Here is a 19307-nt window from a genome sequence, read left to right as displayed (position 1 = left end):
ATGACAACAATCCTAGCCTCTTTCTTAAATAACTGTATGCCGAAGAGAAAATGAAAACTATAAAGGCAGATTCTTTTGAAATCAGGGCTACCACATAATTATGTTTATGAAGATAACACCAATTTATGTCATTATGACTTCAAAGATGTTAGGTCTTGGCCCTAAAGCAGTTGAACATTGTGAAATTTGACAACTTTAAATGCATTCATTATCTACGAAAAAAATAATACAAATAATTGAACTAATATTTCAACTCAAAATTTCAGGGAAAGAACTTTAAAACAGACTAAAGCTGGAGTTCCCTGGTGGCCTGTTGGTTAGAATTCGGAGCTCTCACTGCTGTGGCCTGGGTTCAATCGCTGGTGGGGAACATCCCACAAGCCACATGGTGTGGGCAAAAAAAATTTTTTTAATGAAAAATAAATAAACAGACTAAAGCAAAGCCAGAAAAAGGAAACAATAAAGACATAATAAAAATGAAAGTTGAATTTAATGAATTTGAAAGCAGTAGAATTGATTAAATAAATCCAAAAGTTGTTCCTTAAGAAAAAAAATTGACGAATCAAGACCACCATGAGATATCACCTCACACCTGTCAGAATGGCTGTTACCAAAAAAACAACAAATAGCAAGTGTTGGCGAGGATGTAGAGAAGAGGCAACACTTGTGCACTGTTGATGGGAATGTAAATTGATGCAGCCACTATGAAAAACAGTATGGAGGTTCCTCAAAAATTAAAAATAGAACTATCATATGTCCAGCAATTCCACTTGTGGGTATGGAGACCATTTGGCTGTTCCTCAGAAACGATTTGATCCAACAAATTTACTTCTAGGAATATACCCAAAAGAATTCAAAGCAGGGACTCAAACAGATATTTGTTCATCAGTGTTCATAGCAGCATTATTCACAATAGCCAAAAGGTGGAGACAGCCCAGATGTCCATCAAGATGAATGGATAAACAAAATGTGGTATATGTCCAATGGAATAATATTCAGCCATAAAAAGGAATGAACTTGCAGGACTTCCCTGGCGGTCCAGTGGTTAAGACTCCATGCTTCCATGGCAGGGGGCACGGGTTTGATCTCTGGTTGGGGAACTAAGATCCCACATGCCGCACAGCATGGCCAAAAAAAAAAAACAAAAAAAGGAATGAACTTACTACAGAATAGTACATGCTACAACATGGATGAAACTTGAAGACATTATGCTGGGTGAAATAAATCAGACACAGAAAAGACAAATATCGTATGAGTCCACTTATATGAGGTCCCTAGAGTAGTCAAACTCATAGAGACAGCAGAATAGAGGCTACCAGGGGATGCGGGGAGGGAAGAGTTTGTGTTTAATGGGTGCAGAATTTGTGTGTTGGGGATGATGAAAAAGTTCTGGAGGTGGATAGTGATGATGGTTGCACAACATTGTCTTTGTACTTAATGCCGCTAAAGTGTACACTTTAAAAAGGTTGAAATGGAACGTTTTATGTAATGCATATTTTACCACAATAATAGATGAACAGTAGATAATTTTTTTTTTTTTTTGGCTGCTTTGGGTCTTCCTTGCTGCACACAGGCTTTCTCTAGTTACGGCGAGTGGGGGCTACTCTTTGTTGCAGGGCACGGGCTTCTCATTGCAGTAGCTTCTCTTGTTGCGGAGCACGGGCTCTAGGCGCACGGGCTTCGGTAGTTGCAGCGCCTGGGCTAAGTAGTTGTGGCTCGCGGGCTCTAGAGCGCAGGCTCGGCAGTTGTGGCACACAGGTTTAGTTGTTCCATGGCATGTGGGATCATTGTAATATAACATCATCTCTATCCCCTTGTATATCTCCTCTGAATTTCCAGAATCCCTTTCCAGTATGTTCTAGGCTGAATTCTGCCCATGAGGGGCACCCTCACCAGATTCAGAAGGCTGAAGGAGGTAGAAGCCATTCCTCTCGAGAAGCAGCTATGGTTAAGCAGCAAAAATCATCGCTGGTGTCTTTCCTTAGCTTCTGGGGTCCCCCTTGCAAGAGCCCCACTTCAGTGCTGTGGGCAGCTGAGACCCTTAGTGAAAGCTTCCAGCAGCTCCAGGTGTCCTCCTGGGGAACCCCTGCTTTGGTCCTGCTGGCACCTGGGATCATTGGTGGCACGTTCCCTGCCATCCCCTCACTTCCAGTGGCTTCCTGTCCTTTCCTCCCCCAACCCCTCCAATGCTTCTGCAAGTCTCCATTTCCCTGTATTAATCTCTCTCTACTTGAAATACCTAGAGTGGCTTCTGTTTTCCTGATTAAACCTTGACAGAAGGCTTCCCTGGTGGCGCAGTGATTGAGAGTCTGCCTGCCGATGCAGGGGACATGGGTTCGAGCCCTGGTCTGGGAAGATCCCACATGCCGCGGAGCAACTGGGCCCGTGAGCCACAATTACTGAGTCTGCGCGTCTGGAGCCTGTGCTCCGCAACAAGAGAGGCCGCGATAGTGAGAGGCCCGTGCACTGCGATGAAGAGTGGCCCCCGCTCGCCGCAACTAGAGAAAGCCCTCGCGCAGAAACGAAGACCCAACACAGCCAAAAATAAAATAAATAAATAATTTAAAAAAAAACAAAAAAAACAAAAACCTTGACAGATACAAACAGTACACCTTGCATATCCTTGTTCGTGCTCATGAACCCATGGGCCATTCTAACTGCAGCATAAATTCCTGCAAGTGAAATGTCCAGGTCAATTTAAATTTTGATAGTGTATTATTCAGCTAGTGTTGCCATAACAAAGTACCACATGGGACTTCCCTGGTGGTCCAGTGGTAAAGAATCCACCTTCTAGTGCAGGGGACGCAGGTTCCATCCCTGGTCAGGGAACTAAGATCCCACATTCCGCAGGGCAACTGAGCCCATGCACTCTAGAGCCCGCGTGCCTCAGCTAGAGAGCCCGCGTGCCGCAACAAAAGATCCTGCATGCTGCAGGGAAGATCCCGAGTGCCGCAGCTAAGACCCGACGCAGCCACATTAATTAATTAATTAATTAATTAATTAACTTAAAAAAAAAAAAGTGAAGTACCACAGACTGAGTGGCTTGAACAACAGAAATTTATTTCCTCACAGTCTGGAGGCCCATAGTCTGAGATCACGGTGTCAGCAGGGCTGGTTTCTTCTAAGGCTTCACAGGTGTGTCCAAATTTCCTCTTCTTTTTTTTTTTTTTTAAAGAAATTCACGTTCTTTTTAATTTATTTATTTATTTATTTATGACTGTGTTGGGTCTTCGTTTCTCTGCGAGGGCTTTCTCTAATTGTGGCAAGCGGGGGCCACTCTTCATCGCGGTGCGCGGGCCTCTCACCATCGCGGCCTCTCTTGTTGCGGAGCACAGGCTCCAGACGCGCAGGCTCAGTAGTTGTGGCTCACGGGCCCAGTTGCTCCGTGGCATGTGGGATCTTCCCAGACCAGGGCCCGAACCCGTGTCCCCTGCATTGGCAGGCAGATTCTCAACCACTGCGCCACCAGGGAAGCCCCAAATTTCCTCTTCTTACAAGGACACCAGTCATAGTGGAGTAGAGCCCACCCTAATGACCTCATTTTAATTTTATTACCTCCTTAAAGACCCCTCTTCAAATACACTCATGTTCTGAAGTGCTGGGTGTTATGATTTCAACATATGAACTGGGGCGGGAGATGCACAACTCGGCCCATAACAGACAGCAGCTACCAACTAGCTCTCTCGCCAGAGATTTACCAAGCTACATTCCCTAGAGCAACGCACAAGTGAGCCCCGTCCCCGCACACCTGCCGACAGAATGTTGGCAAACTTGGTGATCTTTGCCAATCTAATAGGTAGGAAAGGTACAGAGTGTGGTTTTAACGTGCATTCCTCTTACTCTGAGCGAGGTTAACAGCTGTTTCCTGACTTTATGAGTCATCTGTGTTTCCTCTTCTGAGAACGGTTTGTTCTCAAACTTTGTCCATCTTCCTATTGGCATATTTGTCTTTCTCTTATTGATTTGCAGAAGGGCTTCATCAAAGCCATTTATCCAATATGCTGTGCAAATATTTGTCATTTATCTTTCAATTTCCTTCATAATTTTTCTACAATGCAGTGATATTTTATTTTATGTAAATTACCCATTTTTCTTTTATGGCTTCTGGGTTCTATGTCATTCTCAGAAAGTCCTTTCCAACTTTGAAGTTATAAAACAAATTTTCCCATAGTACTTTATTTTATTTTATTTTTTATTTTTTGGCCACACGGTATGCAGGATAGTTCCCTGACCAGGGATCCAACCCGTGCCCCCTGCCGTGGAAGGGCAGAGTCTTAACCACTGGACCGCCAGGGAAGTCCCTCTTCTAGTTCTTTACTATTTCACTTTTCACATCAATACCTTTGATCCACCTGGAACTTATTTTAACGTAGGCCACGAGGAACAATGTTTTCTCTCGGCAGGTATTTATCCAGCTGCCCCGATATCAGTCCGCCTTTCCTGCACCAACCTGAAGTGCTCTATTTATTATCTACGGAGTTCTCCCGTACACTTGGGTCTATTGCCGTGCTTCCTCTGTGCCAGCCTATCTGAGACCTTCTTCACTCTTCTCAAACCTCTGACTCCAGCATCTCCCCCCACTTCTTATCAGATGACCTGCCTTTTAGTCCACAAGGAAATGCAAGGACTCATGGGGGAGCACCTCCTGCTTAAAATGGAAGGCCCACCCTCCCTCCTGTCTAAGGCAGCCCCTGCACCCCTCTGAGAGCCCACCTTCCCAAGCCCCTCAGGAACACTCTCTTCTGTGGTCAACATCTAAGTATTGCTTCCCTACCCCTTCTCAGTGGTCGTCCAAATGGACTCAAGTCTCTCACACATTAAAAACAACTAAGGGGCTTCCCTGGTGGCGCAGTGGTTGAGAATCTGCCTGCCAATGCAGGGGACACGGGTTCGAGCCCTGGTCTGGGAAGATCCCACATGCCGCGGAGCAGCTGGGCCCGTGAGCCACAACTGCTGAGCCTGCGCGTCTGGAGCCTGTGCTCCGCAACAAAAGAGGCCTGCGCACTGCGATGAAGAGTGGTCCCCGCTTGCCGCAACTGGAGAAAGCCCTCACACAGAAACGAAGACCCAACACAGCCATAAATAAATAATTAAAAAAAAAAAAAACCCTCCCCTGAAAGCCATCAGGGAGTGTATATATATAAAAAAAACAACAACAACTAAAAACAAAAACCCTCCTTCAATTCTGTGATCCTCTTCAGCTACTGCTGTCTTTACTCTGACCCTCAGACCCCGGGTCTCTGAGAGCATCATCCGCTTACTGTCTCTCATTCCCATCTCCTGTTCACTCCTCAATCCACTGAATCAGCTTCCACCCCCATCAGCCTAGGGTTGGGAGGGAAGCGAAACTCTGGGCCATGCTCGGTCCTCCCAATTCTGAACCGCCACAGGCTCAGTGAACATGGAGCAGGATTCAGGCTGGACAGGACGTGGCTCAGGATATCCACGTCCACATAGTGCCCAGGACGGGGAGGCTAAGGCAGGAGGTTTTGGAGGTAGCCACCTGTTGCCCTTCCACAAGTGACCAGTCAGGAGTCTGGGTCTCTCCACAGATGCTGGAGTTTGCTCCAAGCTCCTGAAGAACCAGTGGGGTCTGCAGGGGAAGGGCCTGGTGGTTGCTGGGAGGGTGGCATACAGCACTTCCCATCAGTGGACCGGGCCCTGAGTCCAGCCACCTGCATCAGCATTTTCCCCGTTGCCAGTTCACAGCCCGGAGGAGACTTGTGGGGTCGCTTACAAAGCGGAATGTGCTTATGAAGTCAGAATTGGGATGACCGCCCAACTGAGGGGCAGAGGGCTGAGGTCAGGAGCTGTGTACTAAGGAATTGGGCCTCCCCCATGAGAAAGATCTAGCCTTGGTCCCTTTGTCCTGGCTCCTGGGAGGGAACTTCCAAGCCCTTGGAATCTCCCAAGTAACAGGAGATTATTTGTTATTCATGGTGGACCCCTGGACCACACCAGATATTTTATCCTAAGAAAGTGACTTACCATGTGATATCAGCTCATCCTCCAGGGATAGGAGGTGGGCTGGAGACTATGTGGGCCCTGATTCATTCCTATGTAATGAAACCACCGTCCAAATGAAACGGAGCAGGACCCTGTGGTCCTTGTCCCCCATGTCCTCTGCCTGCCTTTTGCCTGTGGAAAAACTTTAGCCAAAGAACAAGTTTAATCAGAGAAGTGAGAACATGCAGAAACAAAGGAAAACAGTCAAAGGAGACCAAATAATAATAGTTTGGTCATTAAGCAAAGTCAAGGACTTTTAGTTCCTCCTCAAGGGCTATAGATAATATTCTGACCCGTATCCTGTGAGCTGTGTTATAGATACTGAAAGCCCCACCAGGTGGAAGAAGTTAACTACATGATGACCAGACTGTAGCCATGACATAAGCTGCCACAATTCCGAGAACAGTCCTCAAGGCAATGGGAACAAACCAACCCTGGAACTGAAGACTAACTGTACTTAAAACAATCAAGACGACGCTTATCATACCAGCGATGGCCAATTTCAAGATGCCTGTCAGAGCTGACTGTGCTCTTTCTGCATGTAGCCCCCCAGCACCCGTCTATAAAAGCTCTTGCCCCCTGATTGTCAGTGGGGGGAGTCGGCCTTTGGATGGGAGTCTGCCCTCCCCCCCGAGCTGCCGGCATCCAAAATAAAGCAAAATTTCTTTTCCACCAACCTGGCCTCTTTACTGGCTTTTGAGCGGCGAGCAGCCGGGCCCCACTTTCGGTTACACAAACGCTGGACACGGAAGCTGAGTGAGCTTTCCAGGTTGGCAAGGCTCAGTGTGTATTCTCACACATCACGGCTGGGAGGGGTGATGCCACGCATGGCTCCACAGGGAGAGGATGGGCAAAGCTCACGTTTGGACGCCCCCCAGACTCCACCTTATGCTTCTCTTCCTACGACTGGTTCTAATTTGTATGCTTCCCTGTAATAAATGTGGCTGTGAGTATAATAGTTTTCAGCGAGTTCTGTGAGTCATTCCAGCAAATGATCAAACCTGAGGGTGGTTGCGAGGACCCTGAAATTTGTAGCCCCCAGATCTAAAGTAAAGGTGGTCCTGAGACCCCTGAACTTGCAGTTGGTGCCTGCAGTCAGGGCAGTCTTGTGGGGACTGTTCGCTCAGATAGTCCAGTTGGCTGAACTTGTTGCAGCTAGCGTGAGAAGTCTTGGGCAGACGTGGCAGTCTGGAGGGCTCTGCCCTTAACCTAGCAGCTTGGCTACCTCCCAGGCAGGGCTGTTCCATTCCCACATTTTCCCAGTGGGGCCGCTACAAGTGGCCAACGTGCTATCTGACCTTCTCTGTGGCCAGGACCCTGCCCATACACTCACAATCCCTGTTGTCTTAGAGCAGTTGTAAGTATAGGGCTGGAATCTTTTACTTTTTGTCTTCGCTTTGCCTGATCAAGTGAGCTTGACACAGGGGATGAGACTGAGGGAAAGACTCGGGGTCGGGGGTTCCCGAGCCCCTTGAAGTTGCTTGCAAGAGTCTATGGTTATGGACCTACCGTATAGCACAGGGAACTCTGCTCAGTATTCTGTAATGACCTAAATGGGAAAAGAATTTGAAAAAGAATGGATACATGTATATGTATAACTGGATCGCTTTGCTGTACACCTGAAACTAACTTAACATTGTTAATCAACAATATAAAAAAATCCAATATAAAATTTCAAAAAAGATTCTATGTGTATGGATCTGTGAATTTTTCGGGAGAGGATCCATGGCTTTCCTCAGATTCTCAAAGCAACACTGCAGGTGCCAAGACATGAAGCACATCCAGATCTATCTGAGATTCACCCTGGGCTCATGGGCAGGTGTCAAGATGCTAACAAAACACCAAGAGGCTCCAGGAAAGAGATCAGGTCACAGAGGAGCCCTTTGAAGACAAATATGTCCGCTTGGGGTAAAGTCATATCCAAAGATTTCATCTGATAATTCCTGAGCCACGTGTCATGGGACGTGCATAGTTGTGATGTTGGAAAGAGTGTGAAAATGCAGTCTCATGCAGGGGGAAGGGCAGAGTTGATCCCAGTTGGGTAACAGCTTTTCCCCAGGCTGGAGCTGGAGATGGAACAATGGATTCTAGGAAGAATGTGCGGATCTCCCACCTCACACCGGGGACTGGGGGCTGATCATTCAGGAATGGAATGTCACAGAGCCAGGGCCAAAAGCAGGGCCACATCCTTACCCAAGAGTGGAGGTGTTGAGACAAAGGTTCTGGCAAAGCTGAAATCTGAGAGTGGGCAAAGTAAGGTGGGGTCAGCTCAGCCTGGAAAAAACATTGTGCAGGTCAGTCCTGTTACCCTGCGAAGCTCAGTTCTCAGTTACAAAATGGGCGCGATAAGACCTTCAATAGAGGGCGCTATCGTGGGGTCCACGGAGCCGTGCTTAAGGGAGTGCCAGCCATTGGAGGTGAATTCAGGCCCAGCCAAGAAGGACCAAGGTCCAGCCCCACAGCCTGAAGATGCCAGAAGCAAGTCCTCGTGTCCCCAGGACCTTAAGCTGCAGGGCACGGTGGCCTGGATAGGATGGATTACCAGCCCCCCTTTGTAAGGAGCCTGGCCAGGCAGACCGACCTCACTTTCTAGGATGGCAGAGTGGGCCTGTGTGCACAGACAGGCAGCCAAAGGATCCTCCCAGGTCCAATGAACCAGGGCTTATTGGTTAATTTAACAAAAAGACAAAAGGTGAGCTTGTCCAGACAGAAGGAGGTTTAAAAGCACAGATAGAACAACAGATGAGTCAAGACAAATGGTGTCCAGGGATTCCCTGGCGGTCCAGTGGTTAGGACTCTGTGTTTCCATTGCAGGGGGCACGGGTTCGATCCCTGGTCGGGGAACTAAGGTCCTGCAAGCCGCGTGGTGCAGCCAAAAAAATAAATAAATAAATAAAACTAAGTAAAGAGGGGGGCTTCCCTGGTGGCGCAGTGGTTGAGAATCTGCCTGCCAATGCAGGGGACACGGGTTTGAGCCCTGGTCTGGGAAGATCCCACATGCCGCGGAGCAACTAGGCCCGTGAGCCACAACTACTGAGCCTGCGCGTCTGGAACCTGTGCTCCGCAACAAAAGAGGCCACGGTAGTGAGAGGCCCGCGCACCGCGATGAAGAGTGGCCCCCACTTGCCGCAACTAGAGAAAGCCCTCGCACAGAAACGAGGACCCAACACAGCCAAAAATAAATTAAAAAAAAAAAAACTAAATAAAGACAAATGGTGTACAACCCCTGGTGACACCAGTTTTATCTTCTCTTTTTTTCCCCACCTCCCACCTCTAAACTAGACTGCATCCTGAATTCTAGTTTTCTCCAATATTTGGCTATCACTCTTCCAACTCACGTTTCCAATTTTTCTCCCACTTTTGACTTGGCATCATCAAGAAAGAGAGCTGCCCTTTTCCTGAAGCCCCGCAAAGTCAAGCTGAGAAATTTGACATCCACCTGAGAAAGATGACAATTGCCCCCTCTTTAGACCATCCTCATCCTCATGCCTGTTGCTGTGGAAACCACTCAGAAAGTTAACCTGAACACAGCATCAGAGACATTTCAAACTGCCCCAGATGCTTTGACCCTGACATCTAGAAATCTTCCCGACTGGCAGTACTCAGGACTCAGACCCCGGGTTTATCATGTACTCCAACCACGAACCTTTGTTTTCCTTTACGGAGAGACTGGTTTCATGAGATGGAACCATCTACCAATTCAGCTTCTGGGCCTTGAAACTTCGTACAAGAAGTTTTAAAGGTGGGACTGTAGAGGAACAAAATTTGCCACCCCAAAATGTCTCTTGAGCATGCGGATTATTTCGAGCTGAAAACAATCAAGATGCCATTGTATCTTCTGAGGGAGGGACCTTGGAACTGCTCCAGCCAAACTCCCCTCCTTGCAGGCCTCTCCTCCTCAGCACTGGAGGCAACCACTGTTTTCCGGATGCTATGGCCCAGCCTTGGGGACAACCACCCCTTGAAGAAGAACTGCAGGCAACATGCTGGGTGGGGCCGAAGCAGCAAAGCACTCGGGACTCCTCCTCTGGCCTCTTTAGAGTCTGCGGGAACCTCTCTGCCTTCAGCCCACACCACCTGACTGCCACGGTCGTGTGGTCCTTCTCCATTAGCCTCGGTTCAGATGTGGTCTCAACCTGGGGGCCATGAGTTCAGGGGAGCCATAAACTGGGATGGGAACAAAACCTGCATCTTCATTTTCACCGACCCTTAAGTTTCCTTTAATTGTAAAAGTGGGCAACAAACCACAGTTATCTTAGCGGTTCTGTGACTGTCACTCTATCAGTGAGGGTTTTAAGCAGAGAAACAATCAGTAGAAGGTACATTTAATTCTCATTCTTTGCGGTAGTTATGTTCTATAAAATCGCTGCAAACACTGAATTAGTAAACACTGAAACATTGCTCCTGGGGTAAATTTCATCAGCCGATCAATATACAACCTTGCTTATGTGTGTTTCTGTTTAAAGACACCTAATTTCATATATATGTTGATTCGTTAACATTGAACTCAGAGCCAACATTGCTATAACTCAGCTGTGAACGAAGCTCATGTAACACACATATTTTCTCCTTAAGGCTCATGATACACAGCTTAGGACACTAGACAGCACTTCAACACTATGCATGGGGGCCATTTCAAACAGCAAAATCACCAACAATAAGGACAAAAATGCTAAAACCATGGCACTAAATGTACTGTCAAAAGGACCCTAGCTTACAGTGTGAGAGCTGAACCAAGAAGGCAGGGTCGCCTCATTCGACCTCCGCTAGGAACACGCTTCACAATTTTTGCCTCTCTGTACGTGTCCTGGATGACCGTGGGAACAACCTCGTATGGCCACAAAAGCACCATGAGTATGGGTTTGGGGGTTACAAATAAACTTTAGCGAGTGGTTGAATTTGCAAATACAAAATCCAAAAATAATGAGGATCACCTGTATATATTAAGAGATTTATTGTATTGTAAGGAATTGGCTTTCAGGATTATGGGGGTGGGCTCGTCCGAAATCCACAGGGCAGGCTGTCGGGAAGGGCAGGCTGGAACTCTCGGACAGGAGCAGACATACACGAGCAGAATTTCTTTGGGGAATCTTCCACTCTGCTCTTAAAGTCTTTCAACTGTTTGAATTAGGCCCACCCAAATTATCTAGGATAATCTCCTTTACTTAAAGTCAACTGCCTATGGTCTTCCAGCCCATCTACAAAGCATCTTCCCTGCAACACCCAGTTTAGTGTTTGACTGAAGATCCAGGGACGGTAGCCTAGCCAGGCTGACACCTCAGAAGACCATCAAAGTCACCGAAAGAAGTCAGGTTACAGGAGTAATACTGAAGAATGATAAAGACAATGTATTATCCGGTTTCAGTTTTAATAACGAGCACAACAGGACAAAAGCCACAGTGTTTTCTGTACTGAAAAATCCCTGTGAATGGAAGGATGAAGCCAGCAAAATGGAAAGGGCATGGGACGTGTATCCCTTCTGAAAATGCATTTAAAGGTGTTGGTGGGAGGGTAGGGGCGTTGTGTAAGGAAAGCTCAATTCAAAGAAGCTGGAACCAGGGAGATCAGCTGGGTGCTGTGTGACCACCTAGAGGGGTGGGATAGGGAGGGTGGGAGGGAGATGCAAGAGGGAGGGGATATGGGGATGTATGTATATCTATAGCTGATTCACTTTGTTATAAAGCAGAAACTAAAAAAAAGAAAAAAAAGCTGGAACACTTCCAACACTTGGATTTGCTATTTCACAGTAAGCTTTTATTGGAGCAGCCTCCAAAATTGCTCACCAGTTGCCCAGAGAAAAATCTCCCGCGCTGTCGGGGGGGGGAAATGTTACAGTGCCATGGCACATGCACAGAGATTATCAAACTGCTTTTTGGATTGGACCAGAAGAAAACACTGGAAGCAGTTTCCTTGTCACATGGTGTGATATGTTCTAGAATAGATGACATTTCTTTTAACATTTTGAAGCAGGTCGCTGGGGAAACAGCAGCTTCACTCTCCTCACTGCGGGCGTACTGGTGCTACCAGAGAATTCTTACTTTCTGAGTGGCTTTTGCAAACTACAAAGGCTGTGGACATTTTGAAAGCAATAAAAAGTGTCTTTGCCAAATAAAACTTTGCCTGGGAAGAAAAGCTTCATTCTCTATCCAGATGGACCTCCTGCAAATCTGATTTTGCAAACCTAGTGATAAAACTCTCCACGTTGTCATCACTCAACGCAGGGCAATAAAGACTTTTGTGACATCTCTGAAAGATGTTTTGTCAACTTTCATAAAAGTCATCAACTTCATCAGAAGCAGGTCTCTCAATGACTGCATTTGCAAACAGCTTGTCAGGAAATGGGAACACGGTCCATGAAGTGCTTCTCACTGGCTTTCAAAGGACAAGTGCTTTGTTCAAACGAACAGCAGAAGTCTTATTATTTTCTGAAAGAAAAGGAAAGGCCACTTCTGGAAACACTTTGAAGGAAAAAATTTTATCCTTGGGTTGGCTTACTTGGCAGATATTTTTAACTGTATGAATGAGACGTCTTCCTCTTCCAGGTCCTGAAGTCACCATTTATGATGCTCCTAAAAAATTTACAAACTGGGACAATAAGGAAGGAGAATATAGTACCAATGACATCTTTGCAAATGATCTCAGGCTGGGGACATGCTCTCTTAGGACAGAGAGCAGACACAAAATGCTCTAACAATTTCTTTGCAAAGAGAAATTTGCTAACACCTGGCAACATTTCATAACTCTTTCAAAAGTTATTTCAATCTTTAGGGAATCAAAATGGAACCATGAATCCACAATTCTTTTCTTCCTGAAATAATGTGTTTCTGAATTTTGACCTAGCTAAAGATGAACTCATTTGTCTTAGGACAAAAATACTTATGACGAGTAGAGTTTAACTAAAAAAGCCTTGAAGAATTCTGGTATTCTTTGAGAAAAGCCTGTCTTCTCCTAGTAAAGCAAGCCCTAGAACCTTAGATATATATCTTTGCAAGTCAAGATTTTCAGGACTTATAACACTGAAAAGGAAAACTGAAATCAATCAGATGTACAAAATTGTGTGTATTGTCTTGTCAAAGGCCACCCTATAGTATAATGTTTTTTTAAGTTTACATATTTTTTTTGAATTTTTGAATTTTATTTATTTATTTATACAGCAGGTTCTTATTAGTTACCTATTTTATACATATTAGTGTATATATGTCAATCCCAATCTCCCAAGTTTATATATTTAGTTTTTTAATTGATGTATACTTGATGTACAATATTATATAAGTTACAAATATACAATATAGTGATTCACAATTTTTAAAGGTTATACTCTATTTATAGTTAAGATTAAATATTGGCTATATTCCCCGTGTTTTATAATATGTCCTTGCAGCTATATAGTATAATGTTTTATTTCAAACAGCTTTCACACCAATATGTCTTTAAACAGTAAAATTTAACTTTAATTTGCTTACACATTTTAAATGTTAATGTATAATTTACATTCAATGAAATGCACCAATCATAATGTGCAGTTTTGTGAGTCTTGACAATTGCATACATCTGTAACTACCACCCCAATCAGGATTTCGACTATTTCCATCATCCCAGAAATTCCCTTGATCTTCTTTCCACTCAATCTCCCCCCATCCCCAGAGGCAACCACGGTTCCAATTTCTATAACGAGTGATTAGTTCTGCTTGTTCATTCTGCCTTCTATCACTGTATATAATATTTTTGAGTCATCCACGTTGTTGAGTAAATAAGTAGTTTGTTCCTTTTTATTGCTGAGGAGTCTTCCATTGCATTAATACACCACAGTTTATTCATCCATTCTCCTCTTGATGGACATTTGTGTGGTTTCCAGTTTTTGGCTAATATGAATAAAGCTGCTGCAAGCATTTTTATACAAGGGTTTTTTTGTGGACATATGTTATCTCCTGAGTAAACATTTAGGAGTGGAACTGATGAGTCATCAGATAGGTATAGCTTTGACTTTACCCTGTTATAAACTTTCAATGTGGGTATATGTTTAACTTTATAACAAATGGTCAAGCACTCTCCAAAATCGCTGTACAGGCAAACCTTGGAGATACGGCAGGTTCGGTTCCAGACCACTGTGGTAAAGTGAATATTGCAATAAAGTAAGTCACCTGAATTTTTTTGGTTCCCCAGTGCATATAGAAGTTATGCTAACCATCATCGGTGAGTCAGAACCTTTATGCTGGTGGAGGGTGTTGCCTCTGTGTTGATGGCCACTGACTGATCGGGGTGGTAGTTGCTGAAGGGAGGGGTGGTCATGACAATTCCTTAAAATAAGACAACAATGGAGTCTGCCACATGGACCGACTCCTCCCTTCTCGAATGATTTCTCTGTAGCATGCAATGCTCTTTGATAACATTTTATCCACAGTAGAACTTTCAAATTTGGAGTCAATCCTCTCAGACCCTGCCACTGCTTTATGAACTAAGTTTATGAAATATTCTAAACCCTTTGTTGTCATTTCAACCATCTTCGCAACGTCCTCGCCGGGAGTAGATTCCATCTCAGGAAACCACTGTCTCTGCTCGTCCATAAGAAGAAACTCCTCGTCCGCTGAAGTTTTATCATGAGATTGCAGCAACTCAGTCACATCTTCAGGCCCCACTTCTAATTCTACTTCTCTTGCTATTTCCACCGCATCTGCAGTTACTTCCTCCACTGAAGTACTGAGATATTGGAACACAGATTTTCAACTGCGAGGAGGGTTGGAACCCCTAATCCCTGCATTGTTCAAGGGTCAACTGTACTTTGCCCAGATCCATCAGAGGAATCACTATCTATGGCAGCTATAGCTTACGAAATGTATTTCTTAAATAATAAAACTCAGAAGTCGAAATTACTCCTTCATCCATGTGCTACAGTATAAATGCTGTTAGCAGGCATGAGAACAACGTGAATCTCGTTGTACATCTCCATCAGAGCTCTTGGTGACCAGGTGCATTGTCAGTGAGCAGTAATATTTTGAAAGGAATCTTTTTTTCTGAGCAGTCGTTTTTAACAGTGGGCTTAAAATATTCAGTAAACCATGTTGTAAAGAGATGTGTTGTTATCCAGACTTTGTCATTCCATTTATAGAGCACGGGCAGAGTAGTTTTAGCACAATGCTGAAGGGCCCTAGGATTTTTGGAATGGTAAATGACCATTGGCTTCAACTTAAAGTCACCAGCTGCTTTAGCCCCTAACAAGAGAGTCAGCCTGCCCTCTGAAGCTTTGAAGTCAGGCATCGACTTCTCCCCTCTAGCTTTGAAAGTCGTAGATGGCATCTTCTTCCAATATAAAGCTGTTTTGGGAATTCCCTGGTGGTCCAGTGGTTAGGACTCCATGCTTTCGCTGCCGAGGGCGCAGGTTCAATCCCTGGTCCGGGAACTAAGATCCCGCAAGCCATGTGGCATGGCCAAAAAAATAAAAAAATAAATAAAAAATAAAATTTTATTTTTTTAAAAAAAGCTGTTTTGTCTACATTGAAAATCTGTTGTTTAGCATAGCCACCTTCATTCATTATCGTGGCTAGATCTTCTGGATAACTTGATGCAGCTTCTATATCCGCACTTGCTGCTTCACCTTGCACTTCTATGTTATGGAGAGGGCATCATTCCTTAAACCTCATGAACCAACCTCTGCTAGCTTCATACTTTTCTTTTGCAGCTACCTCACCTCCCTCAGCCTTCATAGAATTGAAGAGAGTTGGGGCCTTGATCTGGATTAGGCTTTGGCTTAAGGGAATGTTGTGGCTGGTTTGGTCTTCTACCCAGACCACTGAAACTTTCTCCACATCAGCAATAAGGCTGTTTCACTTTCTTATTATTCATGTGTTAATGAGTAGCACTTTTAATTTCCTTCAAGAACTTTTCTTCTACATTTACAACTTGTTTAACTGGTGCCAGAGGCCTACCTTTCAGCCTGTCTCAGCTTTCGATGTGCCTTTCTCGATGAGCTTAATCATTTCTAGCTTTTGATTTAAATTAAGGGACATGTGACTCTTCCTTTCACTTGAACACTTTGATGTCATTATAGGGTTATTAATTGGCCTAATTTCAATATTGTGTCTCAGGGAATAGGGAGGCCCAAGGAGAGGGAGAGAGATGGGGGAACAGCCGGTAGGGAGAGCAGCCAGAACACACACGTTTATTGATTAAGTTTGCAGTCCTGTGTGGGTGTGGTTCGTTGTGCCTCAAAACAATTACAGTAGTAACATCAAAGATCACTGATCACAGGAAATTCCCTGGTGGTGCAGTGGTTAGGACGCCTCGCTTCCGCTGTAGGGGGCTCGGGTTCCATCTCTGGTTGGGGAACTAAGATCCCGCATGCCTCACGGTGTGGCCAAAAAAATAAAAAAGGCAAAGATCACAGATCACAGATCACCACCACAAAAATAATAATCATGAGAAAGTTTGAAATATTGCTAGAATTACCATTGAACAGTTTGAAATATTTCAAGAATATGACACAGAGACACGAAGTAAGCAAATGCTGTTGGAAAAATGACGTGAACAGACTTGCTTGACACAGGTTGCCACAAAACTTCAATTTATAAAAGATGCAATATCTGCAAAGCACAAGTCAAAGCACAGTAAAATAAGGTGTGCCTAGGGAGTTCCCTGGTGGCCTAGTGGTTAGGATTCCGGGCTTTCACTGCCGTGGCCCGGGTTCAGTCCCTGGTTGGGAAACTGAGACCCCACAAGCCGGGTGGCATGGCCCAAAAAACCAAAAAGGAAACAAGGTGTGCCTATACCATTTACATTCTACCAGCAATATATGAGTTCTAGCTCTATATCCTTGACCACATTTGGCATTGTCAGTAGTTTTAACTTTAGCCACGGTGGTGGGTATGTAGTAGTATCTCATTGCAGTTTTAATTTGTATTTCTCTGATGACGAATCATGTTGAGCATGTTTTTATGTGCTTTTTTCCTAACCAGCTATCTTCTTTTTTAAAGTGTCTGTTCAAGACTTTAGTCTCTTTATTGGGTTGTCTTTTTATTATGGATCTTTAATCCTTTATTATTTTGAAAATACATATGTATTGTGAAATACATATGTATCAGAAATACATATGTATTGTGAATATTATCAGAAATACATATATATTGTGGATATTTTCTCCTAATCTATGGCTTGTCTTTTCATTTTCTTAACAGTGTCTTGTGATGAGCAGACATTTTAATTTTGATGACGTTCAATTTATCATTTTCCCCCATTTATGGTAAATACTATTTGTGCCCTAAGAAATCTTTCCTACCCTTAAGTCATAAAGACATTCTCCTTTGTTTTCTTCTAGAAGCTTTATAGTTTTAGGTTTTGTATTTAGGCCTGTGATCCATCGTGAATTATTTTCGTATATAGGGTGAAGTAAAAGTCAAGGTTCATTTTTTAAAATATGAATACCTAGTTTTTTAAACCCCACTTGTTAAAAAGGCTATCTTCTCCCCATTAAATGTCTTAGTACCTTTATCAAAAATCAACAGACTGTGTATATGAGGAATTATTTCTGGACTTTCTAGTCTGTCTCATTTTCTATATATTTATCCTTAAAATAGTAACACAGTGCCTTGATTACTGTAGCTTTATAATAAATTTTGAAATTATTTAGTATAAGTCCTCTGGCTTTCTTTTATTTTTCAAGACTGTTTGGCTATTCTAGTCCCTTGCATTTCCATATGTTTTAAAATGATCCTGTTGGGACTTCCCCGGAGGTCCGGTGGTTAAGACTCAGAAATTCCACTGCAGGGGGCACGGGTTCAATCCCTGGTCAGGGAACTAAGATCCCATATGCCGTGCAGCACGGCCAAAAAAAAAAAAATTATGCTGTCAATTTCCGTAAAAAAGTTTGCTGAGATTATGATGATTGGGTTGAATCTATGAATGTGGAGAAGATTGACATCTTAACAATATTGAGTCTTCCAATCGACAAACATGGTGTATCTCTCCAGTTATTTATTTAATTTCTTTTCACAATGTCCTGCTCATCTTTCATTAAATTTGTTTAAGTATTTTGTTTTTAGTAATGCAATTATAAATTGTAGTTAAATTTTTTTTAATTTTCCAATTGCTTAATGCTTTGTACATAAATACAACTGGTTTTTATATGTTGATCCTTGTTATATAAATCCTTGTAAACTTTATAAAAATTTTGCTTTTTAGTGATAGTAGTTATTTTGGCAGATTTCTTGTTATTTTGCTACATAGACAATCATATCATGTGTGAATAAAGCACTTTAGTTCTTGCTCCTCAGTATTTTTTTTTTTTTTTTTGGCCACACCACGGGCGGCTTGTGGGATCTTAGTTCCCCCACCAGGGACTGAACCCAGGTCCTGGCAGTGAACGCACCAAGTCCTAACCACTGGACCACCAGTGAATTCCCTCTTGCTTCCCAATCTTTATGCCTTTTTATTTCTTTTCCTTGCCTAATTGCACTGGACTTCCAATACAATATTAAGTAGAAATAATGAGAGCAGACATCCTTGCCTTGTTCGTTATCTTAGGGAAAAAATATTTGACATTTCACTATGTAACATGATGTTAGTGGTAGGTTTTTCATAGATGTTCATCAGTTTGTTAAAGTTTGTCAAACTTTATTATGAACGTTGATTATTGAATGTTGACAAATTTCTTTTTACTTTTATTTGGACAATTGTATATTCTCATTTATCCTATAATGTGGTGAATTACATTGATTTTCAAATCTTAATCAACTTTGAATTAAGGATACACCCCACTTGGTCATGATGTATTATCATTTTAATATATTTCTACATTTAACTTGCTAATATTAAAAGGATTTTATGTTTATGTTCATGAAGGATATTGGGTTTTTTTTCTTGTAATGTCCTCATACTTTGGTATCAGCGCTCACAAAACAGATTGGAAATTATTCCTTCCTATATTTTCTGAAATAGGTTAAGATTGGTGTTGTTTCTTCTTTAAACATTTGATAGAATTTACTCACAAAGCCATGTGGGCCTGGGATTTTCTTTGTGGGAAGGTTTTGAATGATGAGTTCAATGTCTTCAGTAGATGTAGGGATTAGCTATTCAGATGTTCCATTTCTTTTTGTGTCAGTCTTGGAAAGCTGTGTTTTCAAAGAATTTGCTCATTTTGTCTAAGTTGTTAAATTTATTGGCTATTTGTTTTTTCATTTCTTTTTTCTTATCAGTCTTGCTATCAGTTACACTAATCCTTTTCACCCTTCCAGTGAACCAACTTTTGCCTTGATTTTCCTATATAATTTTCATTCTTATTTTTATTATTTCCTTTTTCTGCTTATTTTGAG

The 19307-nt window shown here is 43.3% G+C and overlaps 1 long non-coding RNA gene across 1 annotated transcript; it reads left to right on the top strand.

Annotated features, from left to right (window-relative positions):
• Positions 1–3071: 3071 nt before the first annotated feature.
• On the top strand, positions 3072–16756 carry LOC309630408. The gene is made up of 2 exons (XR_014245649.1): positions 3072–3139; positions 3475–16756. It is a non-coding gene; the product is annotated as an uncharacterized lncRNA (long non-coding RNA).
• Positions 16757–19307: the final 2551 nt, after the last annotated feature.

This window comes from Balaenoptera borealis, assembly GCF_965194805.1.
Source record: "Balaenoptera borealis genome assembly, chromosome: 6".
Classification (NCBI taxonomy): domain Eukaryota; kingdom Metazoa; phylum Chordata; class Mammalia; order Artiodactyla; family Balaenopteridae; genus Balaenoptera; species Balaenoptera borealis.
The sequence above is the reverse complement of the archived record's forward strand: the minus strand, read 5'-3'. Positions and strand labels throughout refer to the sequence as shown.